Raw genomic sequence first — 26963 nt, forward strand, 5'->3', positions numbered from 1 at the left:
GTTCAACTAAAGATATATAAACATAACTTGTTCTATTTGATTTTCTCTTTAAAATGCTCATATATTTTCCTCCTCTCTTAGCAGTCACAATTTTTGCATCAGAACGGAATGTTTGCATTTGAGAAATTTTTCAGCAGAGCTTGCATCTTTTTTTCAGAATACTAGTATCTTACCCAAAATTTGGCAGGTGGGTACAGAGAGCAGGAGTGCGTGAGCTAAAGCAGCGCCTTACAGTTTAAATCTTTCCAAGGTTCGTGTTCCTCACTTAGGAACATAGCAAAGTACTTTGAGGTTAGTGTGAAACCTGAAGGGTGGTTTTTGTGATAAATTTCAGGTCTATACAGTGAATCTGCCTCTTACAGCTGTGTCAGTTCATGTTGTCAGTGTTTGCTGTTATCACAGTCCAGGCATAAGAGACAAGGGACTGATTTTTATCATGCAAGATATTATGGCATATGTCATATGAATTAGGGTAGTATCATTTTGCTTCTCCAAATATGTGTGCTTGGGTGGAGGGACTTTATATAACAATGATAGCTGTTCCCTGCTCTTGTTGAACACAAGGGGAGATAAATACTTGCCCAAGCCAACAGCGTAATAAAAAAGGAGGCGTTTCAGTTTCCAAAAGCTCAAATTAACTTTTAAGAGCAAAAACTCTGAACCACTGTAGTTTGTGTATTAAGTGTCACACTGACATTTTATGGTGCCCTTAATGAGATGAACCCACAATTTAACAGCATTAGCCACACCTACCTGTCCTGTATTTTACCTAAATCTACCTGTCTTGGAAATGTCTTAAAAATTAAGTCAGTCTTAATTTTGATACTCTAGATAGGCTGTCTGTCCTTTCACAGTCATGGTGGATAACTCTTGGGCTTGCTGGGGGAGAGGCCATGGATGATGTTTCTAGGAGGTGTAACATCTGTGGTACTAGAAGGTGTTCTCCACCTTGCCTGAGCCAATAGTGAGGTGATTGCATTATGTCTTTGTGCACTGTGCATGTCACCTTTCCATATCCCTGACCAAAACTTTGTGATTTATCCAGAATAATTTTTTAACTGCATGAGTAAGAACATTTCTGCAGTATGCAGAAACTCTCTTCTAATAGAGAGTTATTTTGCCCTTTGCTGGGCCTTTTCATTTTAGTGGTTGCAGAGGTTAATGGGATGTCTTGTGTTCGGATTGTAATGCTACTTTTATATGGCTGCAAAAAATAGCTTGGTGATACAATCCTTATACTTGTAAACCTGAAGAAGTATAGGATCCCTGGAAGTATAGGTCAGTTGCAGTATTTAAGGGCTCTTCTTCACTCAGAGGCACTAAAATTTTAACCTTTTTAATGTTTGCATGTGAATAATCATGTATTGTTAGAGTTGCACAATTTCCAATTCCCTGCCACCCCCGCCCACCCCAGGCCTTGTTATGATGTGCTGTTGAGCTGAAAATAAGAACCAATCTCCCCCTCTTGGGCTCTGTTCCAGCAGTGTTTATGTCCTTGGGAACAGATGCTTCTTTCTCATACTGTCTGCTGTTTGCCTGCAGTTGTTTCCCAGTTCCTTTAAATCACAGCACTGAGATGCCAGCAATCCAGATACCAGAGATTCTGCTTTGTTTTTCCCAGGCAGAAATGTGATTTAGCAGTTACCTGTTCTTTGACTGGAACCTTTTAAGGCACCTTAATTTTAAGTATTTGGGCTTTCTGTAAAATACTTCATATGCTGTAAATGAAGATGTATCATCTCAGAAACGAGAGTCACATGATTGATTGCAAATGACTTGAGTTTACTGCATTTTGTTGTAACTTGGTGATGTCCTCACCCAAGAAACAGCACATGACTCTTTGTAAGCTTGCCATCTCCAGGAGGAAATTCGATAAGGCTTTCAGAATCTGCGCTGTAAGGCCAGTAATTGCTGTGATCCAATAAGGGAGCGCTCTGTGGTGGCATCACTCGAGAGAGTAAGCGTGGTGTGACTGCTGCTGGCTTCTCGGATCATGCTGTCTAATGAAAGATTAATGAGGAGGTGATGCTTTGTAAAAAACATCTAATACTGCCACCAGGTCACAAGTTTGATTTGAACCAATCAATATCATTCATTCTCCTAAAGGTAGCTAATGATAGCATGCTTATGAGAAATGAAATGGCCTGCTATCTAAGACAGCCTGCTCATTCTTACTGTGTCAGCTTTAAAGAAACAGTATTCATTTTGTCATGTCATCTAAACCTTATGAAGAAAGAAGATCTTAAATTCTGAGGGAAAATGTTAAGAAAACTTTTTTTATAAAAGTGAAACTCAAGACAACTAAAGGAATTCTTATATTAAAAATAAAACAATTAAAACTGAAATGTAAGTTGGAAGGCAGATCTCAGAGTTAATAATATCTGAAAGAAAAAAAAAAGTGTTTGATTTGACCTTGGGGTTTAAAGATCAGATGTACATTAATGTGTGTGTGTTCTTAATCCATGGCATGACTCACTTGTACATGAAAAGCAAGGGGTCAAGTACCCACCTATGTCATATTAACCCATCTGAGGAGAAAAGGAAAGAAAATGAACCATCATTTCTCCTTCAGGGCCAGATAAGTTGCTGATGTAATGTAGTGAGTCTTTTTAAAAAAATTATACCAGCTATATTAATTCCAGAAAGCAAGTATAGGACACAGAAAGGTATGTATTCAAGTATTTCCCTCAGAGATAATCCTATGAGAGACTGAACAATCTTAGGGTTAGAGAGCAGAATGAGTAAACTCAAAAGCAATCTTTTCTTCTGAACTTCTCACTAAAACCTTTGAGCTAGATTTTGCATTCTTACTTTTATCTGAGTAATATTGTGCTGTGTGAAAGTGTTGGCAGTTACTGTAGCTACACATGGAATAAAATACTGTAAAATATGGATAATGGAGCTTGACTTTTGAGCTCTTGATTATGAGACTTCAGTGTTCCAAGATGCAGAGTGGGAACTCCCTACTTTTCTTTTAAAAAAACAAAGCAAACCCAAAAAAAGCCCCAAACTCAAGTTCAAATTCGCTAATGAAATATTCTGATTTTCATAGCAAAATAGTATTGCTGTTCTCTAGGTGTATATAGGACCATACTGACCTTGCTCCAGTTGCTTCTTAGGTACAACATAATATTCTATAAAGTCATGATCAGTTATTTCCTAGATGAAAATGGTATTTGAGTAGTATTTAGGATACTTGCCTGTGTGCTACTTTCTTTCTAGGTCAGTAACAACATAAACTTTGTAAATGTTAGCATTATTTTCATTAACAATGTTACATTCCTATTACCTAGAACAAATTGAAATTGTCACGAAAAATATCAAGTTGTCATCAAAATAACAATACTAGAAAAATATATTAAAAGCAAAGCAACTTTTCGTGCTAACATCATTTTCCAGGAGCACAGGTGCACCAAAGTGCTCCCTTGCAGTGAGTAAGCAGTGTTTGGTGAGTAAACCACTTCTAAAGCACTGAGTAGAAATTCTAATTGCAATTTCAGACTTGTATTTTGCCACTTTTACACAGTAGTAAGAAAGATGTGTATTGTCATTAGATGACAGTTCTTAATGTTTAGCTTTCTAGTTTTCATCATACAGTAGGGGTGAGAACAAATAAGTCACCCCTAGCTGCAGTTTGAGGATCTTTGCTTCAGTCACTGAAGCAGCATCTGTTTGATTTGATTTCTTCCCCTCTGTATTGATTACATTTTCCTTCCAGACTGCACTGTGATCAATTGCTATCGCATTTCTTGGATTAACTTGGATTTCTCATCTTTTCTATTTCCATTTCCTTTTTTTTTTTTATTCCAGTAAGTGCTTTAAAGTTTTAAATGTTTAAATAGAACCTCTTTCCCATAAAGTCTGGAATTTGCCAGGATCCCTACTTAGAAGAGAAGCATGGTCTAATGGACAACGAGCTGAGAGATGAATGTTGCTGTGTTCTTATCCTAGTTGATTTACTTTCATGGTCTTAGGCGGGTCTCTAAACTACCTGCCGGGAGAGCCATGAGGATTAATTGAACAGGCAAACTGCCATGTAATGCTTAACATTGTCTGACCTGAAAAATACTGTACATTTACTGCCAGCCTTGGAAACAAAACCAGTGATGTTAATGGGGGAAATGATGGGATTTTTAGTGATCTTGCCTGAAGAATGACAATAAGATTCTTGACTCCAGCAGTACAAATTCATAGTTGAGGAAAACTGTCATTTTGTTTCTCCTTGATGATTGATATTCCTGCTGAAATTTCCTAGTTTCTCTGCCAAGGTCACGAGGGAAATGATTAAATATGTCCCAAGACAGATACTTGAGGACTTACCCTAACAGTTTCTCTCTATCCTGATATTAGTAGAGAAAAATATAAGTTTTTCTGTCTTTGTGAGGATCCATGTTGAAATGAATTTCAAACTTGTTGCTATCCATAGTCCTGGAACAGAAGATGGGGAAAAAAAGAGACATGTAGAAGAAAAATATGCCAAAGCTGATGTCTAGAGAAACAAAGTAGTACATAATGCTGGTCATTTTAATTTGTGATTGTTTACTTCTAAAGGGTATTGTAAAGGAAATATTCAAAGTAGTGAATTTTGTCAGCTTATTAATAGTTAGATCAGACTTTTCTTTCATATGACCTGTTTTATCTACATCTTTAGCATTTATCTTATTTTTATTAGTGTCAAACTGCTCTGTAATTGCTCTATTGTGATTTAATTTTTCTTGAGTGTGAGTGGCAAGATCTTACATGTAATATGTTTCATTCTGATTAGCACTTTGTATCCTGACATTAATACTTCTCTGTCTTTCCTGACATCTCACACAGAATATCTTAGTGTTATGTGTGCTACATCATAGTGATTGCTCATAGTCATCCTCTGATGCACTAGAACACCCTCTTCTTTCTCATTTGTAATTTCCAGCTTGTCACAGGAATTCTTACTCCTGTGTGTATGACCATGCACTTTATGTAATTTCATTCTGTTTCTGTTATTGCAGAGTTGTGTGCTCTCCTTTAGTGTGGAATACAGTCTTTCTTTGTACTAACAGCTTGTCACAGATCTAGTTTCTCTGCCAAGGTCACAAGGGAAATGATTAAATATGTCCCAAGACAGATACTTGAGGAATTACCCTAACAGTTTCTCTCTATCCTGATATTAGAGTTGTTTGGATTGTTTTCTTTTTAACCAGTGCCGTAGAAATACAAGGGCACATATTCAAAATTTTCCCTTTAAGTGCATACACGTATCTTAGATTGTAAAAATCATACTGAAGTATGAAAATGGATCCTCCAACAGTGGTCAGAGAAGTCTCTTAGGAAGTTTCAGACGTTCTTCAGGCGTTTGCAAAGCAGCTTCACTCAGTCTGCTGTGCCAGCACAAAGATTTCCAAGCCAAGCATCACATTTAAAAAAAGCATTGCTGCAATTGCTCTGACTCTGCTCCCCGTGTAACCATGAATAACCCCGAATACTGCCAAGGTTGAGGCATATGGAACTTCTTTGGACAACCTGCTCCAAAGTTAGGCTGGTGAAAAAGTTTATTCTCATGTCAAGTTGCAGCCTTTCTTGTTACAATTTGTCATTTTGTGTCTCATCCTTCGGCCGTGCAGTGCTGAGCCTGGCTTCATCTTCTTGGTAACCTCCTCACAGGTGTTGAAAAGCTGCCACCAGCTCTTCCCAAAGCCAGGCTGAAGAAGCCCTCTTCCCTCAGCATGTCTTCACCCAGCCTCTGCTCCAGCTTCCGCTCCAGCTTCCTGACGATCTTGGTGGCCTTCAGTGAACTCACTCTGGTTTATCAATATCTTTGCCATACTGGGAGGCCCCCAAATGGGTGCAGTACTCTCGATGCAGTATTCTCAATGCCTGTATGAAAAAACCTGCATGAGGTTTTTCCTTCACAACTTCCAGACATTTGTTTGTTCTTTTTAAATTTCATCATTTCATATCGGCTTGACCCTCTAGCCCATCTAGGTTCCTTTGGCTAGTGGCCCTGGTCTTGGGCATATTTGACTGGTCTGCCCAGTTTGGTGTCATCTGGGAACTCGGTGAGAACACACTTCATTGCCTTCTCAAGATCAGTGATAGATGTAAAACAGACCTGTGTAGTACTCCACTTGTTACAAGCCTCCAGGCTGAGAACAACCTGTTAACCACTACCTCATGAAACCAGCTATCAAAGCATTTTTTTACCCCTTACATCAAGTCATCAATGACACTTTTTTAATACATATAATTCAGTTATTTTAGAAATACGCTTAAGCCTTGATAATGATTGACCAGGATAATCTAGAGCAAAGCAAGCTGTGGATAATACTACTGCTTTTAAAGCTAAACTTTTAATCCTAAATTGATTTCATTTATTCTTAGCTGATCCTGAGCGAGGAAGTCTCTGAACTGGCTCTTCAGTGTAGAGTTGCCCAGACTGGTGCATTATAATAATTTGTAATGATAACTTGAATCTAGTGAGGTTCCCTATCTCAGATGAAGAGCTGTGTGAACTATGTTAATTCTGAACTCAGGCTTGCCCGAGAATCATCTGTGTGCTGTTGCTTAGGCATGATGCACTTAAGCTAGCATGCACATTGCTATTTTAATTATCTCTACCCTCTGTCCTGATTTATATGCAAAATAGGTAGCCAACTCAGAAATTTGACTGAGTTATTGGATGTGGACCGACAGTGGAGTCTCTTAGTAACTCGATAGTTGAGCCTGAGCACATCTTTAGTTCATATTTTCCAAGGCAACCTCCTGCTTCTATTTGGCACATGATTTGGCAAATATAAATTAAATCTTTTGGTAAACTTGTTTTCCGATGTCGTTCTCAAATTAAGAAGATGTTTAAATTATCCTGTTTACCTTTATAGTTATTTGAAATTGTAAAATAAAAGGTGAAGCAGGAACTTCTTTAAAACTAGGCCCTGAACATTTTGTTCTTGAGTTTCAATTGAAGTTGAAACTTTTGGAAAACTTGCCACTGATGTCAATGGGAATAAGGTGGAGCATGTTTATAGAATAAAGACATTATGTTGGCTCTTAGTGGTGCAATGCATGTGAATAAAAATGGTTTATCTCACTAAATGTTCAGATGTTTGCCTGAAATCACTTTCAATATCCTTTCTTGTTCTCTATACAGTAAAGTATGTAATTAGGGAACAGGTTATACAGCAAACTCCGTTTGAAAAATGGATTTTTAAAGCATAAAAGAGGCAGTGACTGAAGTCCTGCCAGGCTCTATCGAATACTCACATGTATTATATTGTAAACATAATATGGTTATACTGTATGTTGTCATAATAATTGGCAATGGTATTGGAGTCAGTCATTTAGTGCTTTGTTCATGTGGTAATAGATGGCAAGGGCTACAACGTTTGTTGGCAGGAAACTTGTTTTCCTTTCTGTTTTTCTTCGCAAATTGGTTTCAGAATAGTTTTGTGGGTTTTTTTCAAACTGACTGTCTTAGGATCCAGATGGCTTTATCTCTTTTTAATGAGATTTGGGATATTCTCCTTAAAAGTGGTGTTCACTCAGTGCTGCCACAAAAGCCGCATTCTTCAGTTTTCTTAAAGCATGGCACTGTGACAAGAGAGACAGGGAAGACTAAGTAGAGATGAACAGCACAGAGGGGTGGATAGAGATTCATTAGGATCCAGGGCTGAAAAGTAGCCTGAGTCAGGGGAGAACATGAAAAATGAGGCTGGAGGACAGCAAATAGTTTTAGATTACTGGATAGGAACAGCCTATCTCTTTGTGTCTGTAGGCTTGATTTCTGTCAGTGTACCTCATGCAGGCCATGTTGCTGGGTTTCAGCAGGCTGACATGGGACAGGACCTATTCCTTGTGAGTAACTGCGGAAAAACTGTCCTGTTCATTTGTGAAGGTTCTGAAGGGGCAGTCAGAATAGGTAACAGTGGGGAAATGGGCATTTTTTCCTGCAGAAGCTTCCAGACATTTGTTTCTGAGTTCGTTGCTTCAGCTTTACAGGACACAACCCTCTTCAATTTATTTCTTTTAAGAGCCAGACCACATGCAGGACAGGGCTCTGCAGGGTCCTGAAAGACAATTTTAGTGGCTTGAGGCATTCACAGTAGGTATGCATTTCTGTTGTTATGGAGTGAATTTCACCTAATACGGGTTTAAAAGCTGAAAAAATGTTGCCTGTACCAGCTTTTCACCTTCCATCAAGTTCAGACTATAAGCCTCAACTTACTTAGCTTTAGATTCTTGTAAAATCTGAACCAGCACACAACCTGTGCATCACCATTCTTTTACCTTTACATATATCTTTTACTTTTTGCCAGTTTGAGTCAGCTCTTCCTGGCTTTAGTTACCCATGATATAGCCATACGCTTCTACCTTTTTCAGCCTTCCATGCCTTTTCTTGTAGTGTTTATGTGCTTGTCCTGCCTGTCTCTGCGTCAATCATTTTCCATCTCATTTCACCTTATGTACCAGTCTCCATCTCAAAGCCCATTTGTGTCTTGTCTCCATTCTCACTGTTATTTAGTGCCTGATGCATTTTTGGTAGTCTCCTTTGGATTTCCAGCTGCAGAATATGCTTCCTCCATGTATCTCTGGTTCTGCCAGCAGAAAAGCAGTTGCAGTGTAATCAGTTCTATGAGAATGTCTTGTTCCTACAAAGCAGACATTACTTGATTATGTTTTGCATTGATGTGTGCACTTTGGCTTTCTTTGTTGTCCACAGAAGCATTCTGAATCTGCCTGGGTAGTTATATAGAAGGGATGACATTCAGCTGCCATGAGATGTCTCTATGTGTAATCAGCACTTAGAAACTGTGTATCTGTGGGTGGAGAATAGCACCTTTAGTTCGGTCTTGAGAGAGAAATGAAAATTGGTAGAATACTTGCCAAAGTTATATTTATCATGACCTCTGTCACTCTTTTCCCTCTTGGAAGATGCAATCAGATGTGTGACTTCCTACCTGCTGTGGTACTTCCCAAATGATGTGGGGGGATTTAACCCAGTACTCAGCCATAGGGAAAATTAGTTTGAACCACTAAGGCAATTTGAAGTAATGTCTTAGTTCTTTAGGGGTCTCCTATCTAGGGTATATCCTTCTATAACTGTATTTAGTTTGTGAGTATCTTTTAAAATTTACCAGTCGAGATGGTTTGGTAATTTAAGACTGCGTTGAAAAACAAATATCTCAATATCTTGTCAAATATCTCAACCATTTCCGCTTAGAAAGCACACAAATTAACATTGTAATGTTTTTTCAACATTTTAAAGTGGTTTTGTTTACCTGCTGGGATACAGTCCTGTATCTGATGCAATTGCTGTGGTTTTTTCTCACTAATATGTAGCAGCATGTGTCTGTGTAAATTCTGTTGCACAGTGGAGTCTCATCTCAGGTATCATCCTTGCAAACTGCAGTTGTCCCAAGTGCTTTTCTCCTTGATATTTTGATTGTTAGTTGTGTAGCTAATGTCCATTTTAAAACAAAATTTGCACATAAAGTATTATTCATTAGAACATGCTAACAGGTTCTCTCCCTGTACCAGCGCTCTGCACGGTAAGACATGCATCAGCTGCATGGGTCAAAACAAAATCAGAACAGGAGAGTTTTCACAGCACACAAGGCAGCTGAAAATTGTTTTTCAAAACCACTATAAATTTTTTGTGGTGTACTTTACACCCTGTGAAGGGAAATTTTCATGCAACAGTGCCCAGTACTGTAATGGGGACTCATTTAGTTTGTACTTTAACCATATAAAAAAGTCCTGATGTCTGCACATTTTTCTGTGACTTTTGTCCACTTTGCTTCTTTAGCAATCAAGCTTTTTAGACCATGAATAATCTTGCAGGTAGGGCTGTACTTAGCCACCCACACCTCTTTCTCTGTGGGGAATGGCAGAACCTGATAGAAAGCTTTCTTGTACTGGAGTCAGTAACCAGAAGCTGGGCCTGCTTACATCCTCTACACTGGGAAATTCGGAAAAGAGTAGGTTTGACATTCCTGAGATTCTAAGGTAACATGCTTGAAGGCACACAGCAACCTAGTGGTAGGAAAATTCCCTCTCCAAATGTTTTACAGCTTTATTGTACCGTGTAGTAAAGAAGGAGAGGAGCACACAGACACAGCTTTTCCTTGATGAGTCATCTTATTTATTACAATTCTCCCTTTGATACAGTTATTTTCAAAGAGGCTTAAAGCTCTTGTTTTCTTCAAAGTGGCACCGTTTATTAGAAAATGGAAAGATCGTGTATTATCTTGTACATGTACATCTTACATGAAAGGTTGTGTAAGCTTCTCCTTCTTGCACATTGATAAATTCTTACTTACCTTGTTTTGGAGGCTTCTCAAAGGACAGATGCAGAGTTTGTAAGCATGAATGGGTGCTGCACCACTTTGGAGTCATGCTGAACTCTTTGTCCTTCATAATACTCTACCCTTTCAACAAGTGCTGTGGAAAATGTTGGCTGCCATCCTTTAAACAGCACAGTATTTGCATTTCCCTTGATCATCTGTCCCAGAGCAAAGTTCAGTAGGTTGAGGAAGTATTGTTTAAGTGCAATTGATCTAAAAATATATCAAAAGGAAGACTACTGTATATTAACAAATCATGGAGAGGCTTTATATAGGCTTGTTGATATCTGTAAATACATAAAACAAGGAAGCAGCAGGTTATGACATGGTTATTTGTGGAAAAGCGGAAGGTCTGACTGTTATTGTTATACCATGTAGAGAGCCAAGCAGTTGCTCCTGAAGAAATTGTGAATGGCAGTAAGAACCCCCAAACTGGAAAATTAGAACTATTTCCATAGGGTTATGAACTCTTTGCTCCAGGTCTTGCCTCTGCAAATCAATGATAAATCACATATTAATGTCAACGGGATCAGGCGTGAGTGAAGTGGTGTCAGCTCACTTCTTCAGAAGAGAGAGAGAGAAAAATATATTTACAGTATCCACATGGGGGGGAAAAGCCAGAAGGAACTACTAAGTCAGACAGTTACTTTGCTGACTGTATCATAGGTCATTATTACCCAGTTACCTCTGGATAGAGTACTTTATGTTCAACTGCAGTAGTAAGCAGGCAAATACATGCTGAGCTACAACACTCAAAAAGGTATCCAGACTTGAAGACCTTAAGAACTAAAGATGCCATTGAGAATTCCCATGGTAATTTCAGCTATAAATAACTTGTTGTTTAATATGCCCTGTTTCTACATGAACTTTGTGTTTACACTAAATAACCATTAGGAACCAGTATTTTCTGTATTTTAAGTCAAGGTAGTTAATAATGTTAAAAAGTAAGTCTTTCCTTCGAACATGTCACTGTAAGACATTTTCCTCATCAAATAATTTTGTTTACCTTTTTTTTTTAATTCTATTTTGAAATGATTCTTTCTAAAATGTGAAACTTGGTGTCGTGATTCACTGCATGTTTCACCAGTGAAAAAGCTGGGTTTGCTTTCCATCTATACATACAAGGAACAGATTAGGACTGGCTTTTTAGTGTGTGGTTTTGGTGTTTGGGGTTTTTTTTGCTACAGTGTCAGCTGTTTGTCACCTGTAATTCTTGGTACTTTTCAGACCACGTGTTTTCCAGGGAGGAGACTTGGCTGGTAGTGGAGCTTTTAGTTCTAATCCCCGTACAGTTGGCTGTATTAAGACATGTTTAATTAGAACTGGCTGAGTTTATTAGGTGATTCAAATTGTTCTGCATTACTATCTTTACCTTTCATCCTCACAGTTTTATTGATCTCACAAATCTTATCATGAATGTATATGTTTATTTTCATATCATGAAAGCCCAAAAGTTTGCTGCAAGTCTCCATTCATTATTACTTTGTTAGATCTTTCAGTTTTCAGTTCATTTAATAAATTTTATTGATAGTATTGTGCTAGTTTTCTTAAGAAGAACATCACACACTATTAAGTCCACTGCTCTCCACAAATATATTGCAAATATACAATTAATTTCATCATCCAAATGTCTGTCTCATTAAACAGTGCAATAACATTATTTACAAATCTGTTTGTCACAAAACTGGGTTCCCTGGTTTTATATTAATTATATTCCATCACTTTAATTATTTATTAAATTTATAACAACTTTATTACCTGGAAGCAAGGTCAGACTAACTGTCCCTTAGCTCTCCTAGTCATCCTGCTGGCCTTTGTTATTATTGGCACAACATTAATGCTTTTCCAGTCAAATGGGATTTCCCTGGAATGCCTTAATTTATTAAAATAAACATGATTAGCTCTTAGGTCTTCCCAGTCTTAGTTCTTAGTTGTGAGGCAAATGAATTGGCTGATTTTAAAATGTTGATTTTTAGTACATGTTGTATAACATCCTGCTTCATTACCAAGGGACTGGAAAATAGTTCAACATCATCATGTGACATAAGAACAGCTGTCCAAATATGGAATCAAAATATTTCTAAAAATGTCTGTCTCTTCTGCATCACTATTAAAAGTTTTATCCTTTCCATCTGGCAATAGGTTTCTATAACTGCTGAGGATATTGCAGTCTTGATAAGTTTGGGGTTTTTTTAAATTCTTCATGTTACATTGGTGCTGTCAGCTGTGGACTTTCTGCTGATGTTGCTAACTTATTTTATCAATATTTCTCCCTTTGTATCTCCTAAGTCATATGGATTATTACTGTTTATCTGCATTATTATATAGTACCTTTTTATTATGAACTTCTGTTTGCACTTGAATAGTTAAAGAAGACAGTATTTTTGGGCAAAATTATCGTTTCCTTGATTGTGGAATTACAAATTTGTGACCATCCTAAGTTTTCTTCTTGAAGAAAACTTCTCACTTATGACTTTCCTACATCAATTTCAATCATCATTTTAATTACTCTGCTAGGATTCTGAACTTGCAGGTTAGTGACAACTGTAGCACATATATCACGCTTATGGCTTTATGCAACAGTGTCTCCCTCATCTCATCTACTCATTATGCCCTCTTAGTGTGGTTTGTTGGGTTTTTAAATCAAGTAAATTCTTGCACAGAATTCACTAATAATGGCATAATTCTCTTGCATTGGGGATATTTTCATGTTCTCTGGCTTATTACCTCTTCCAATCTCAGTACATAAAGGACTGAAAAATCTCATGCTTTAACATTGTCTGCCATGGTAATTCAATTTTGTCAGAGGCTGAGTATGTACTGGATTTGCTTTCTTACCAATGTCCTCAGGTGTTGCTACTTTAACATCCTCCTGCCTACTCCAACTTGTCTCCAAATCAACAAGAGGTTAACACTTGCACTGTCCACTTTTTTAAGTTTTTCTAAGAGGTTAGATTATCATGGCAAATGTATTTTCATAAAAAGAAGTTAAAGAAGTCTTTCCAAGTCGTGCACTTGTATGTCTGTTATTCATCTAAACATGCTTACTCTGAGGATAATGTCATCTGTTCCAGAAGTGATGCTGCAAAAGGAAGGTTTCAAATATATTTCATCACATTATGTATGTTCTCTATGCAAAAATTTCACCAGCATGCCTTCCACAGTAGTATACCATGAATATAGAATCTGTGATTCTACCAGCAGAAGCCAAAAGTAATTTTATTGTTTTTTATGATATTATACAGCAGACCCTCCTTTTAGTTTTGTGCATTTTGCCTCTGTGACTCAGACTCCTGCATATCTGGAGGATGTGTCAGCTTTTTATTCCAAACTAGTGTATGTTTTTCTCCTTTTAGAATAGCATGTAGTAAATTAAATGGGATGATATAAAGGGTGTTGAGGGATCTATAGCATCCAGCTGATTTGTAAGTGATGTTAAAGACTGCTCCTAGGAGTAGAGCACAGTGAATATTTTGCAGTGAGCATTCAAATTTGGTCAGCATTCTGAAACATTCAGAGATGATAAAAAAATGTGGCTTGGACATCCTTGCTTCAGTATTTTGAATCAAATGCCTTCCAAGGGCAGGACCCTTAGCAGTGTTCTCTCCTCTGACTTCCTCTTTCCTTCCTGAAATATAATTGTCAATGTAGTTCTCCTGTCTTCTGCACTCCTAGCAAAAACTGTTTCCTTAATACACATATGTTGCAATTAAACCTTTTAAAAAATCATTTTATTAATAGTTATTTTAGTAATATTCCTGCTTAAACCTGCCAATTAGCTCAAACTATAGAGAAAACTAGAAGTAAATAATAATTTCTTGTGGTATGTTTTCCTGTCTGAGAACAGACTACTCATAGCATTGAGCAGAGGAAAGGACAGTTGATAAAATTCAACTGCATCTCTTCTTTCATGGGCTTTCAGTCTGGTTTATAACTGAGGAAGGAGAGAAACAATAACCAAGCAGAATTAGGATGTACAAAGAATTTTAAATGCAGGCTTTTATTTTCCTAATTCTTACCTTGACAGAGATTTAGAACTTAATGATGCCCGAGTGTCACACGTTTAACCTGTGGTCTTGATATGATTTCTCCGGATCACGTTGCTAAGGAAATCTTGAGGGTCTCGTGAATACATAAGAACATTGATTTCCTTCCTGAACAGAGGTCACAGAAGTACTTTCTGTGATAAACCAGTGCAGCCCTACTGTAGTAGCCATGTTATGTTTGATACAATAAAAGCAGAAAAAGTACTAAGAAAGAGTCACAGTGGCTGAGCCACACAGTCTTTCTGAATCCAGACTTGTTTGGATGTTTTGAAAGAGAAAATGAAATTGTCACGTGGTTGCTCATTACATAGTGACTGAATTGTTTGAAACTTGTGTGCTTTGGGAGTCTGCAGCTGGGAAATCCCCGGTATGTGACTGGTACAGCTGTGTTTGATGGTGTAGTTAAGCTTTACTGCAGACCTGAGTATTTCACCACATTGCATCTTAGACCTGTGGGTGTCTGCCTGTTGCAGCATTCCATTAACTGCCAAACATTCCTGGACTTTCAGAATTTGCATCATCTTTTGAACATCTGAGCTGCTTGAACTGTGCTAATCTTTTGTTGATAAAGCAGTGGAAACAGAGTTCCAAATGAGGCAAAGGCAAATTTCTCTTTAAGGGTGGATACAGTAGCTTTAAGTCATCTGCATTTTTGCCACACTGCCAAATGATATAAATCAACAGTTAAGAAAAGGGGAACTTCTGAACTTCTGCTTTTCTTCAAGCTATTTTTATGCTTATCCATTCCCATCTTGTTCCTGTGTTTCATCCTCCTGTGGCATCTTGTCAGCAGTTGAGATGGTGTGTTGTTTGGGATGGGAGCTCTTTGTTACTTATTGGTACAGTGCCAAGGGTAATGAGACCCAATTCCTTATGGGGTTTACAAGATTTTTTGTAATACAAATCTAATATCAACTAATGGTTCGTTGGTTGACTCATTTTGACCCACTGTGCTCTCTAATGTGTGGAAGTGTTGGGCACATGTTCTAGCTACCTGGTTGGAAATTTGGATCGTTAGCAACTGCAAAGCATCCCTGTGGTGACTTCACCTGATTGGTAGTCAGCCTTTTTCACAGTTCTTCCACTCCCTGGAGATTTTGTAACACACTGTGGACTCCACTGTCTCTCCCAGATATGAACTCATAGTGCAAGCAGCAAGCTCCATGACATTCCAGGAAACCACCTCATTACAAAGTCTTATATACTGTGAGAAGAATGCACCATTTTTCACTGTTTGCAAAGTATTTGCAGGATGGTATCGCTTTAAAATATATTTAGCCTTTGCTTCTCATATCTACCATATGTTTCTTTTACATGTATGATGTCCAGGTAGAATCCAGTGGGGCTCTCATCTTTCTCTTTTATCTCAACTCTCTGGATTGGGGTTTGGATTATAATGGTGCCACTTTAATCTTTCTGCCAAAGCTTTGCATAACGTTTAAAATACATTTTCCTCTTGATGTGTATCACCTTGTGTTTCTAGAGACCAAGTAGGGCTTTTTCTATGATATTTAATGAATTATTTCAAAATGCCTAATACGGTGAGATGTTTCTAATAGGTTCCTGAGAGGATTTTGGTTGTGTCTAATTTTATGCCTGCAATTATGCTGTGGCAAAAAGATCTGTGGTGCAATGCTGTAGCATGTTAATTTTACCTTGTCTAATTCTCAGTATAAGTTGTGTTTGTTGATAAAATTCAATGTTTGTGCTCAGGGTTGCTTGTTATCAGCTTTACACTGTAAGGAGCAGAAAAGAAAGTTGTACAAATAAATGTCACATTTTTAAATACAGAACAAGATTATCTGCAGATTGGTATATTATTCATATGACATCGTTTCTTTTTTTATAATATTTTTCAGAGAATTATCCCTTTGCAAGGCCACTACATATTCTTTGCCTTTGCTCATTTCATAACAAAGAGCAACCTGTGCTTTAGTGGATCTGGTTAGTCTAAGGATGGCAAGAGATGACAGAAATGTTTAATAGACCACGTAGTAAGGACTGATTAGCACAATAGCAAAAAAAATCATGAGATGTGCTATTATTATTCCCCCAATTTGTTGGTTCCTGGTTTCTGTGTGTTATATATATTTCTCTGTATTGTGTTTGAGGAAGTAGTCAGATGAAAGGTCACAACTGTTTTATGAAAGTGGGTGAATCATATACTGATTCACTGTGTACAGGCAGTGAATGCTCAGTGTATTTGTGACTGTGCATTCCTGTATTAGTTTGCCATCCATTCTGCTGTGGAAACCAACTTACAAGAGATGAATTGGGCTGCAAATCAGTTAAAGAGAAACTGCAATAAAACTTGATGGGTGGACTTGTACTGGAAATGATATAGTTTGTTTAAACTGCACATTTAATACAAATTTAAGCTGCCTTCCCCCCAAATCTTTGACGTGTAATTTAGATGAGCAGGTATTTGCTTGACAAAAGTAGGATCCAGGAGCATGACCATTGCTTTGGTCATGAGATGGAGAATGTACTCCCTTCAGACTTTTGTGATCATATGCAAATGTTGTAGCTTAAAGACATGTTGCCTCTCCAGATGGACATTAAAATACACAGAGCAATGTCGCGGTCAGGGACAGGGTCTTTGTGACAGCTCACGTGATCCAGAGCAGCAGTTTTGGTCTTGCTTTCCTGTCAGTGGCACTTTGGGTTGGGAAAACTCCCACAGCCAAGGTTTGAGGAGGACAGAGAGGGAAAAATCACATGACACAGACAAAAATTTCGAGTAAAATAATCACCAAAGATTGTAATCAGGATGATAGAAGAGTCTGGGTTAGTTTTGTTTCCTTTTTCTTTAAGATTGTCCAGGAAAAAGTTGACACACTTTTAAATGCCACATCTGCTCAGTCACTTGGCTGACATGCCTAGATCTAAGTTACATGCCAAATTATATATCGTAGTGGGATTTAGCCAGCCTCACGTGCTTCACCACAGAGGGGTAGGTCACCTGACGCTATGAGGAACATAGTATGATAATTAGGAAATCTTGTCTTTCTTCGTTTTTCCCCTCCAAAATAGACAATGTCATGCTTGTGGGAAGGTATCATGCTAGCAGTTTTGGGAAGTGATGCTTTTCCCCCGAACAGATACCACAGGTATGGTTATGTGCGTTGATACCACACATACGGTTACCCAGCACCTTTTCCTTGTGCTGACGTGACAACATCCTGATTCTCACATGGAAAAGCAACCTTTAGGGCTGAAAAAGCAGATCAGGCCAGCTCAGGCATTTAACCTGTTGTTACTACACCTTCTTGCCAAGACCAGCAAAACTTTAAAACTGGAGAATTTCCTATAATTTCAACCAGAGCAGACAAGAACCCATCTACTAGAGGTACTGTCTTCTACTTGAGGCAGTGACTGTACTTCTCATAAATCAGATAGTACAAAGCTTTAAAACGGGCTAATACAGCCACAGGTGCAGCTGTGATATGGGCAGGGGACTGCATGAGCATTAAGCAGTCACATGACTGGGTGCTGCTCTATGGAGTGAGGTAAAAACAGTCCTGTTGAAAAGGCTGGAGAATCTACTGTAAAGTACTTGGAATCCCAGTGGGTATTTAGGATCCTATCTAGGAAAGTACTGCTGAACATCTGTAGAGTACTCGGCAACTGAAGGCTAAGCAATTTCATTGACACATTTCTGGACTGAGGCCTTGAACTTCTTCTAATGACAAGTATAATTACAGCTTGTCTGCTCTGACCTTTACTTGGCTTAATGTAGGCATCCAGGCTTGCAAGTTGTACAGTGTACAAAGGGAGTTCAAGTTTGGTTTTCTCTTACTACACCTACAAGTGGAATGCCAGTCTGATGTGCTCAGAAATGAAAATAAACACTGAGCAGAGCAAGTAGAAGCACTGTTGGACAGAAGGGTTCAGTATAAGTTGGTCACCATAACTTCATTTGTATAATGCCATCCTGAAGATTTATTTTTTTAAGCAGAAGTAAGTCTAAAGAAATTTATTTTTCAGCCTTTCCTCTTCAGATGATATAGGATTAATGTATGTAGCATTGAGCAAATTTTCTAAGTTTCACAGTGCACATCCTTGAAATTACCTTAAAATATATTTATTGACTACTGCTCCATTCTAGCAGCCACTGTGTTTTCTGCAGCTAAATGAAGGCTTTAAAACCTGATTTGCAATATGAATTGATGAAAATGGGAAGAGAGATAATGTCTCTGTAAAATATCTGTAACTACTTACCTTCAAATCTGCAGGCATTATGCAATATAGGATCATAAAAGTGGTTTTATCCCCTCTTGGTAGGCACAGAGCTTATCTCTTTTTGAAATCAAAATGTACAATATTCAAGGAGAAAAACTAGAACTACTGATTCCCCTTAAGTTTTTTTTACAATTATTTGTATAAAATCTCCTTTTCTATGACCAGTTTAAGCTTGTAGATACATATGTGACTGGGCCAAAGAGATGTGTTTGTGTGTGCTTAAATATTCCATTTTTAACTAGTCAGGTATTTTCCTGAACTCAGGTGGTTTTACTGATGCCCTGTATTTGTTGTAATTTTATGTTAAAGAAACAATACTGTGTTTTAGAAGATACTCAAGCACGTCAGCAGTTCTGGGAAAAAAGTAAACACAGGCTACTCAGATATTTGAACAAATTGTACTAATGGGCAATACTAAGTAATCGTGAGAGGGGGAAAGCACATATACAGAAGAAAGAGCTGAGTTCAGGAACTAAAACAGAAAAACCACAGAGTGAGTAGGAAGCGTATCTTGAGTAAGAGTAAAGCAAAGCTGAGCAAGAGCTCTCAGAACAGCATCATGCTTTACCAGCTGGGGGCACTTTCAGCTGTCGCGTTTGTTTGATTCTTGCACAGCTGGAGAAGATCTGACCCTGTAAAAGGGCTTGTTAGTTTTATCTTGAAAGTATAGCTGATAAATAAATTGGGTGGAAAAGAAGAAAAACAAACAAAGAGTAAAGTAAGCTCTTGTTTCTGCCTTCTCTCTGTGGGAGGTTTCTAACTCTTCAGCGAGAGTGCAAGTACTCAAGTAGTTTGAGTACTTGTAGTTGGCACAGCTGAGAGGCTGAAACTGCGGTGTGGAAGCATAGCCTGGAAACAAGGTCAGGAGTCTCCTAAAAACAGTCTGGCGTTGATGAAAGTTTCTATGCTCCCAGCAGCAGAGCTACACCTTAAGAGTCCCACTTCTTCCCTGGCTCCTCCTGTTCCTCTGCTGTGGCAAAGGCTGATCCAGCAACCTTTGCAAGTATGCTGTGAGTGATGGGGTGAAAAGCCCAGTGAGCCAGGTGGAAGTGGACAACAGCATGAGAGGATGGTGGAATGCCTTGAAATGAAAAATTAATGCTAGTTATTAAAACTAGCAGTTAAAACAAATTATTGTTTGTGAACTTAGGAATAATTAAACCAACACTATTTTGTAGTTAAATTCTATACTAGGATCTCCTAACTGGAAAAACCTACCTGAGTTTTGGCCAGGTGCTCAGGTTAAAATGTTAAGAGCCAAATAGTTTGACCGGTGCCAAAGTTAAATGTGCTTCAACAGTGATTAATGGTCATGCTTAGCCTCCACCAAGGCTATGGTTTCACAAACCCAGTAGTGTCATCTATTTGTCATTCATTCTTGGTTACTGCCCATCTTTACCCACATATTCACGTATGCCATTGTAACAGTCAGTGTGACTGCACAGTGAACAAGATAAGGAAATAGATTAATGTTTTTTAAAATCCTTTTGGGGTTTTTTTTGGGGGGGAGGGAGGAAGGGGTAGGAGAGGGTTATTTTCCACAATATGGTTCAATGTATGCCTGTACCAGCAGTTGTCCTGGCGCAAGTAAGGTGGTGGGAGTAAACTGGAGGGAATAAGGTGTTAAGCCAGCACTGTTGCTGAGATGTTTGTGAAAATAAACCTTGTTTTGGGGCAGAGGAGCAGGAAAGAGGGCGTAACTAAATCTTTTGGGAATGTCTGGGTTATATGTCATTATTTTGCTCAGAACAGAGGTCTATATCTGAGTGCCTGTGGATCCCCATTCAGATCCCTCCTTTCTGTAGCAGGTTGAACAGGAATCTCATTGCTTCTAAGCACTGGAAGAGCATGCTGTGTTAGAATGGAATGGATGTAAGTTTATTCACTGATAGAAAGAAAATAAACCCTAATCAACCTGAAATTTTTTGTATGATACTGTTGATCTTTGGTGCAGTCATCTCATTGTCCTTTTCTCCATTGTGCCCTGGGCCCTGCTGCCGCAGGAGGTGTTGAACCTTGCAGCATGTTGAAGTCAGTGACTTGATTCCTAAATGGGATCAGAGTTGTGTTGTAGGACACAACGAGAAGATAATGATATTAAAGAATAAAGAACAGTAATTGCCTCTGATATTTTCTTTATTAATTTTATTATATGAACTCATTGATTCCCTTCAGTTCTGTGCATAGTCTATTAAGTGGTCAATTGCTAGAAGCCTTTTTCCAGATTTTACTCAGTTCTCAGGTAGACAATTTTTCCATCAAAGCTGATACTGTTTTGCCTGAGAAGGGGACTAGTAAAAAGGAGAGGGCATTTCAGAGTTTGTGCCATGTAGCAGCTTTAAGTCTTTAAGACTTCTCTGTAACCCCCGACCTGATAGAGAAGCAAAGACACCCCATCAGCTCTGCCTGGCACTCACAAGCGTGCTCACATCCAAGGTTCTCTTTGCTGTGGCTGTATGTAGGTGCTCCTATCTATGTCCCAGTAAATCATTAATGTGCCGTTCTTTTCTCCTCCTCACTTGACTACACGAAGCCTTCTATCTTCAGGTTGTCAGATTCCTAAACTGTGTTGAATCCAGGAGTCTTCCCGGCCCGATGCAGCGTTTCCAGGAGATTACGTTATACTGCTCTCTAGTGGTAAAATATTCTGCTCTCAGCCCTCCAAGGCAGGCACTGCCTTCTCTGTGCTGCTCTCACCTTAATAATGTCCTTGAAGGTCAGTAATGTTGTTCTGGGTTTGCAAAGGTTGTAACGATGTACAGGTGAAAATTCCACGAGTTACCCTGTTGATAATTAACTCTTCTAATAGGAGAAAATTCACATGCTTTTTTCTGCACTCCTCCAAAGGGATAAGTGTAGAAATAAAGACGTTCATAAGAAACAAGTATCGTCTCCAGCCAGTGTCACTTTTTCCCACAATGAAGCAGTAATCTGAGGGACTTTAGATCTCCAGAGTACAGCAATTACATAAGACTTAATTAGTACAGACTCATTAGTACAGATAAATGAAAAGGTGTTTCTGTTTTTGTCTCTCTGTTTTCAGAGGCCACTCTTCAGGACTTGGCAGATAGACAAATCATCAACATAAGTCATTTGAGTGCAACAACTGGATAGTGAATGTAACATTGATCAAAGTTAATTTGAGGGGTGGCAGATGTGTGTGCGGTGGGCTGTAGCTCACTGTGTTACAAAGTATTGCTCCAAAGGCATCCGTGAAGGATTTGCTGTGGAGGAAATAGCAGGAATGCAAGTTCTGTGATTCGTCAGACAAACCACATTATTCTGTGCCTGTGTCCTGTAGTAAATAGCTGTTTGCATGGGTGGCTTGCTTTGTATGTAATAGCTCTCTGACATACAGGGTTTTAAGATATCAAAGTGTTGCTTAGACTTTAGTACACATATGGTTCACCACCTGTGTGGTTGTGATGACCCACCCTTAAGGGGAAGGAAGCACCTAAGATTCATAAATGCTTGTGGTCAAAAGGAACAGCAAAAGTCAGAGGGTTCACAAACAATCAGAAAGTTTTATTAGTAAATTACACACTTGGCATGGAAATTGGTATGTTACTCTTCTCTGACCTAGTATATAGGCACGTGGCAGTGGGTTTTGGATAAAGGGGTACGGTGAAAGGGAAGAGAGAAAGGAAGAGCTGAACTAAAGAGGAAAAGAGAAAGAGATCACCAGTCCTGGTTCTAGTGTTGATCCAGCTGATGGGATATCAATCCTGGTTTCAGCGTTGGTCCAGCCAATGGGATGTCCTGGGGAGTGCAGTCCAGGCTTGGTGGGGGTATCTTTTTATGGACAGGTTTCTCCACCCCACGGACATGTTTCTCACTTTCTATGCAAATTAGTTATCATGTGCAGTCCATTCTTTCAGGCCTTTCTGGAAATAGGTCAGAGGGCTTTGGGAGTCTTTAGTGGTCTTAATCTCCCACTATAGTCCTCGCCTACTTCTTGGCCTCATTGCTGCACTTGTGCTGTACTGTGTTGTACTTACCTTCAGGAACTACAACAAAGATGTTTGTCCCAGAAAAGTGCTGCCCTATCTCCGCGTGGTCCCCCTTCTCTACCCCCATCTTGTTAATACCAACAGTCCTTGGTTATTACCAACAATTCTTGTCTGTTGTTGCCAACAGTCCTTGGTTGGCTCCACATCCATCCAGGTAGCAGTGTTTGAGACATGCACATCTTCTGGGATTCTGCAGTGGTCCACCACTACTTGAGTTATCCCTCCCCAGACTGGCCAAGGAAGTGAGGCTTGCTGACAACTGACTTGCTGCTGAGGCTTGAGATGAAGCTGTTCGTCACAGGTTGGAGCCATGGATATCCACCTGCATAAGTGAATTGTGGATAAAGTTCACCAACAGCTGTTATTTTTTGATCACTTACAAACACAGGACTCAGTACTGAAACCAAACAGCCCTCCTGTACATGGTCAGCAGGGGAAATATAAGCTCCTCACTTAGGTATTCCCAGTTGCCTGGGGGAGGGGGATTTGCTGATTGGGATGTGCCACACGAATACTCAGATACATCCCTAAGGTGAGACAACATGAACAACTCGGCCTTACAGCAAGGCCAAGGTACATCCTCTTTTAAAAGAGATTTCAAATTGAAAAATAGGTCTACTGCATATCTACATTTATTACTTCTTTTTTTTATTATTATTGGGGGGTGAGAGGAGGGCAAGTGTTTATTTGGCAGCACAGTTAAAAAACCCTGGCAAGAAAGTGCAATATTTCAACAGAGTGCACAGTACAAGACTTGAGCCTTCAGGGTTTTTCCTGTGGTTTGTTTTTTCAGTTGGTTGGTTGTGTTGGGTTTTTTGTTGTTGTCTTTTTGCTTGTTTGTGGGGGGGTTGTTTTTTTTAATAAGGAATAACTGTATTGCAGCTTGATATGTTGTTTGGCTTATGTGTGATGGCTTTTCCATACATATGTGTTTTAAAAAGGGAACCAAATTCCTTCTCATACTGGGTATGTCAGTTTTTTCCTAAGTAGCATATCCTGCTAATTTTGGTTCATCACATGACCTGATTTTACCCCACTGAATGCATAGAGTTTTCTCTTTAGAAGCTGGGAAATTCATCCCTTAACTGTATTCCTAAAACCTAATCCTGCACTGCTGTAAGTGAAGTCAGCAATTGTCTGCCTTCAATTCTTCACTAAATATGGAAGATTTAACCCATTCCCTACTCTTTTAATGGAACTTTTCATTTAGGTCTTTTAAGTTTGTAAGGGTCAAGTCCTTTAAAAATTAATTACTTATCATGTAGCAGTGACAAAGTCAATTTTTTTCAATTAAATTACTTCTAAATTAATATTGCTAATATTTTGTAAAAAATTATCCTTATGTTTCCCTTATATTTCCCCATCCTGTCTTCAGATTTTTAAGTTTATAAGCCCTTTTTTGCTGATTTACATTCCCAAATAAGCTATCTTTTTATATACAAGAAATAGGGGTTTTTTATATGTGACATTAAAAACATGGAACTTTCTTATAACAAATACTGTAGATACTACTGATTTATTTTAGTAGATTTAACAAACTGTTTCTCTTTGCTCTTACATGAAGATCAAACCGCTTATACTAGGATTTACAACTCATTTTCGGGAATTTTCTATCAGTATTGACTGAGAACTCTATTTACTATGCAGATAAAAATAAGTAGTACAAATAGGCTTAAGGTTAAAGAAAATATTTGAACAGAAGATAGTACATGTGAAAAGTACATGTTGGAGTGGCAAAGGATTGGAATGAGACTCTGGGTTGACCCAGACCAGTATAGCCTCATGGAAGTTAATAGACCTATCCCAATTTATCTGTGGAGTTCAGAAACAAAATAATGAAATTAAGCTTCAGAGAAAAAGGGAGAACTGCGGATGGGACTTGGAGTATGCAGTGAGGAAGTCTGTAGGTTGCAGGAAGAATACACAGGAGAGATGACAGTAGTGCTTCAGCCACTGGAATATTTTTTTCTCTGGTTCTGGGAGTTGGCTAATAAATGAGGTTTTTATATGTGAAGGGTCATGGACTAGTAAAGAAGGTAGTTTAGTTTGTCTCTAGTCATGTTTAAAAATAGACTTAAGTGGTGCAGCCGCTGGATGTCTCTCTTGTTCCACTTTCCTGAACAAGGACCATCCTTTCAGAGTGAACAGCCTACATCACTGAAAGATAAATGGGTCAGTGTGGAAAGCCAGCTGTTCACTGCTGCCCAACTGACTGCAATGATATGACACACCAGTCCAACTCTCAGTGTGAGAGACTATGAGATATAAGCAAGATTAACAGATAAGAAATGCATTTTTCTTCCTTTACAAGGGCACTTTTTACCAGCCCATTCTTCCCGGTTGGGCTCTGTATCACTGTACTAAACCTGCTGCCAATAACTGAGTATTATTTGACAAAATAAGTAAAAATCAGTACTGCCTTTCTCAATAGTTACAATACGTAAGCAAATACTATGTTAGGCTGGGTAGTGAAAATGCACCAGGTACACTTCCTTTTTTCCTGACAGGGGTTTCTGGCTCAGGTCAGTTGAAGTAACTTCAGATAAACAAGAACTAGATTTCCCTTTTCTGGAAAAGTCTGCACCCACTATTTAATTCTCTGTTCTGAAACAGAATTGAGAGAGACATACATTTGAAACTTCCCATGAAATCCTATTCTGGAAAAATAGGCATTAAGAGAGACTTTTGGTTACCTGTGTGAGTTGAGGGTACAGGAGCAGGCCTTTGTTTTGCTCAGCTGCTGCATTGCTTAAGCGATGGAAACCTTTCGCTATGCACATTATCAGCTTGCGTTTGTTTGAGGCATCAAAAATAAATGAATGCAGGAAAACGCTTAAAAAATCCTTTTGAGATTAAGAACTTCAAGGTCTCTGACTTGCATAGAATCGAAGGATTTTGTACTCCTTCATAGGACACAGCTTTCCATGATGTGAAATACAGGGGAGAACAGAGTAATGCCCCAGGCAGTGATTTCAGAAGGACCTGTGAAGGTGAGTGTTGAGAATTTTGTGTTTCAGTGATTTTGCTTGGCTAATACAGGAATTTGGGGTTAGAGAGGAGTGTAATAGAGATCTTTAGGTTTCAAGGTAATGTGATGACTAGATAATTGTTTCCATTCTTCAGTTCTCCACACTATTTTCAGAAAGTTTCATCTGTATATTGTGAAATAGTATGTTTCCTTATATTCATATTATGTGTTTAATTCTTTAAGTTAAAAAACAACTTAGATTACAAATTCTGAATCCTAAAAGTCTGATATGTCTCAGAATTCTTATGGATATTTTTTCCTGTCTATTTTTCTTAGTACATATGAAAGAAGTTACATAACTTTTTACTTTAGTTGTTGGCCAATATTTGAGCTCCTCTAGTTTATTTATGTCAAAAATGTTTATATGAAGTGATATATCTTTGTGTACATTCTTTGTAATCAAAGTAGGATTAAACTGAGGTCCTGTTTTCCCGAATGTAGCAGGAAAAAAGACAATAGGAAACAGCTCCTTTGGCAGTAGCCCAAGCCTCTCTTTTCAATCAGGGCTGCACTCAGAAAACTCTTGCTCCCTTTTTTCTCTCTTTGTGGGAATTCAGGATCATTCTACAAAGTGCTTCACTGATTTGGGGTGTTTTCTTCCCTGAATATGTAACATTTCTGACTGGGCCACACCATTTTGCTAAAACTATATGCACATACTTTTGTGTTTGCATCCACATGGCTCAGATTTTTTTTTTTTTTAAATTTATCTGTCTTGTGGCTGGTGCTTGGGAGATAAATACGTATTTGTCTGCATCCTCTGTTTGCCACAGCTATATTTCAAAACCATTTTTTTTTTCTCTAGGACTACAAACCAGTTTCATTCCACTCTGTTTCCTGTCGGTTTTCTCTGAGGCTATCCAGGAAAACAGGCAGGGAAAATGTGCCTCCCACTTCTTTGTAAAGGGCAGGTTTAGGAACCAACCTATTACTGTATTTTGAAATGTGCTGTTGTCAGTTCTTTTGAGCTCCACTTCCTTTTAGAGGACCTAAATGGCATTTGGTTTTTCAAGAAGTTTTGGTCTTTCTTATCTCCAACAGTGAAATTTAAAGAATATCAGAAGTGTAGTTTAACAGTCTAAACTAAGCCTTAAACAGGGGAGGTACTCGTTGCCATGTTCTTAAAGTCTAGGGCAGACAAATCTGCATTTTGCTATACTGAATACTTAAAGGCCTTTACTCCTTCTGAGTTTTAGCTTTTCTAGGTTAGTATTGAGAAAGATCTTTGCCTAATCCTGATTATGAATAAAAACAATAATCAGAAGTGGTTCCTTAGTGCAAAAGCCAGATTGCACGGTTGTTATCTTAGACTGGCAGT

The 26963-nt window shown here is 38.5% G+C and overlaps 2 long non-coding RNA genes across 3 annotated transcripts in view; one reads left to right on the forward strand and one right to left on the reverse strand.

The window, feature by feature from the left end:
• Positions 1-26963, forward strand: part of LOC108495694 — a 56056-nt gene that overhangs the window by 18600 nt on the left and 10493 nt on the right. The window contains exons 1-2 of one of the 2 annotated variants that reach the window (XR_001874208.1): positions 15571-15620; positions 25529-25607. This is a non-coding gene — a long non-coding RNA (uncharacterized LOC108495694). Of the gene's footprint in view, positions 1-15570; positions 15621-25528; positions 25608-26963 lie in introns of those variants that run through there. The other variant, XR_001874209.1, reaches the window with a different exon arrangement.
• Positions 13656-15456, reverse strand: LOC108495693. The gene is made up of 4 exons (XR_001874207.1): positions 15360-15456; positions 14339-14473; positions 13863-13947; positions 13656-13767 (listed from the first exon to the last, which is right to left on the reverse strand). It is a non-coding gene; the product is annotated as an uncharacterized LOC108495693 (long non-coding RNA).

Source organism: Lepidothrix coronata, unplaced genomic scaffold, assembly GCF_001604755.1.
Source record: "Lepidothrix coronata isolate B3197 unplaced genomic scaffold, Lepidothrix_coronata-1.0 Scaffold33, whole genome shotgun sequence".
Taxonomy (NCBI): Eukaryota; Metazoa; Chordata; class Aves; order Passeriformes; family Pipridae; genus Lepidothrix; species Lepidothrix coronata.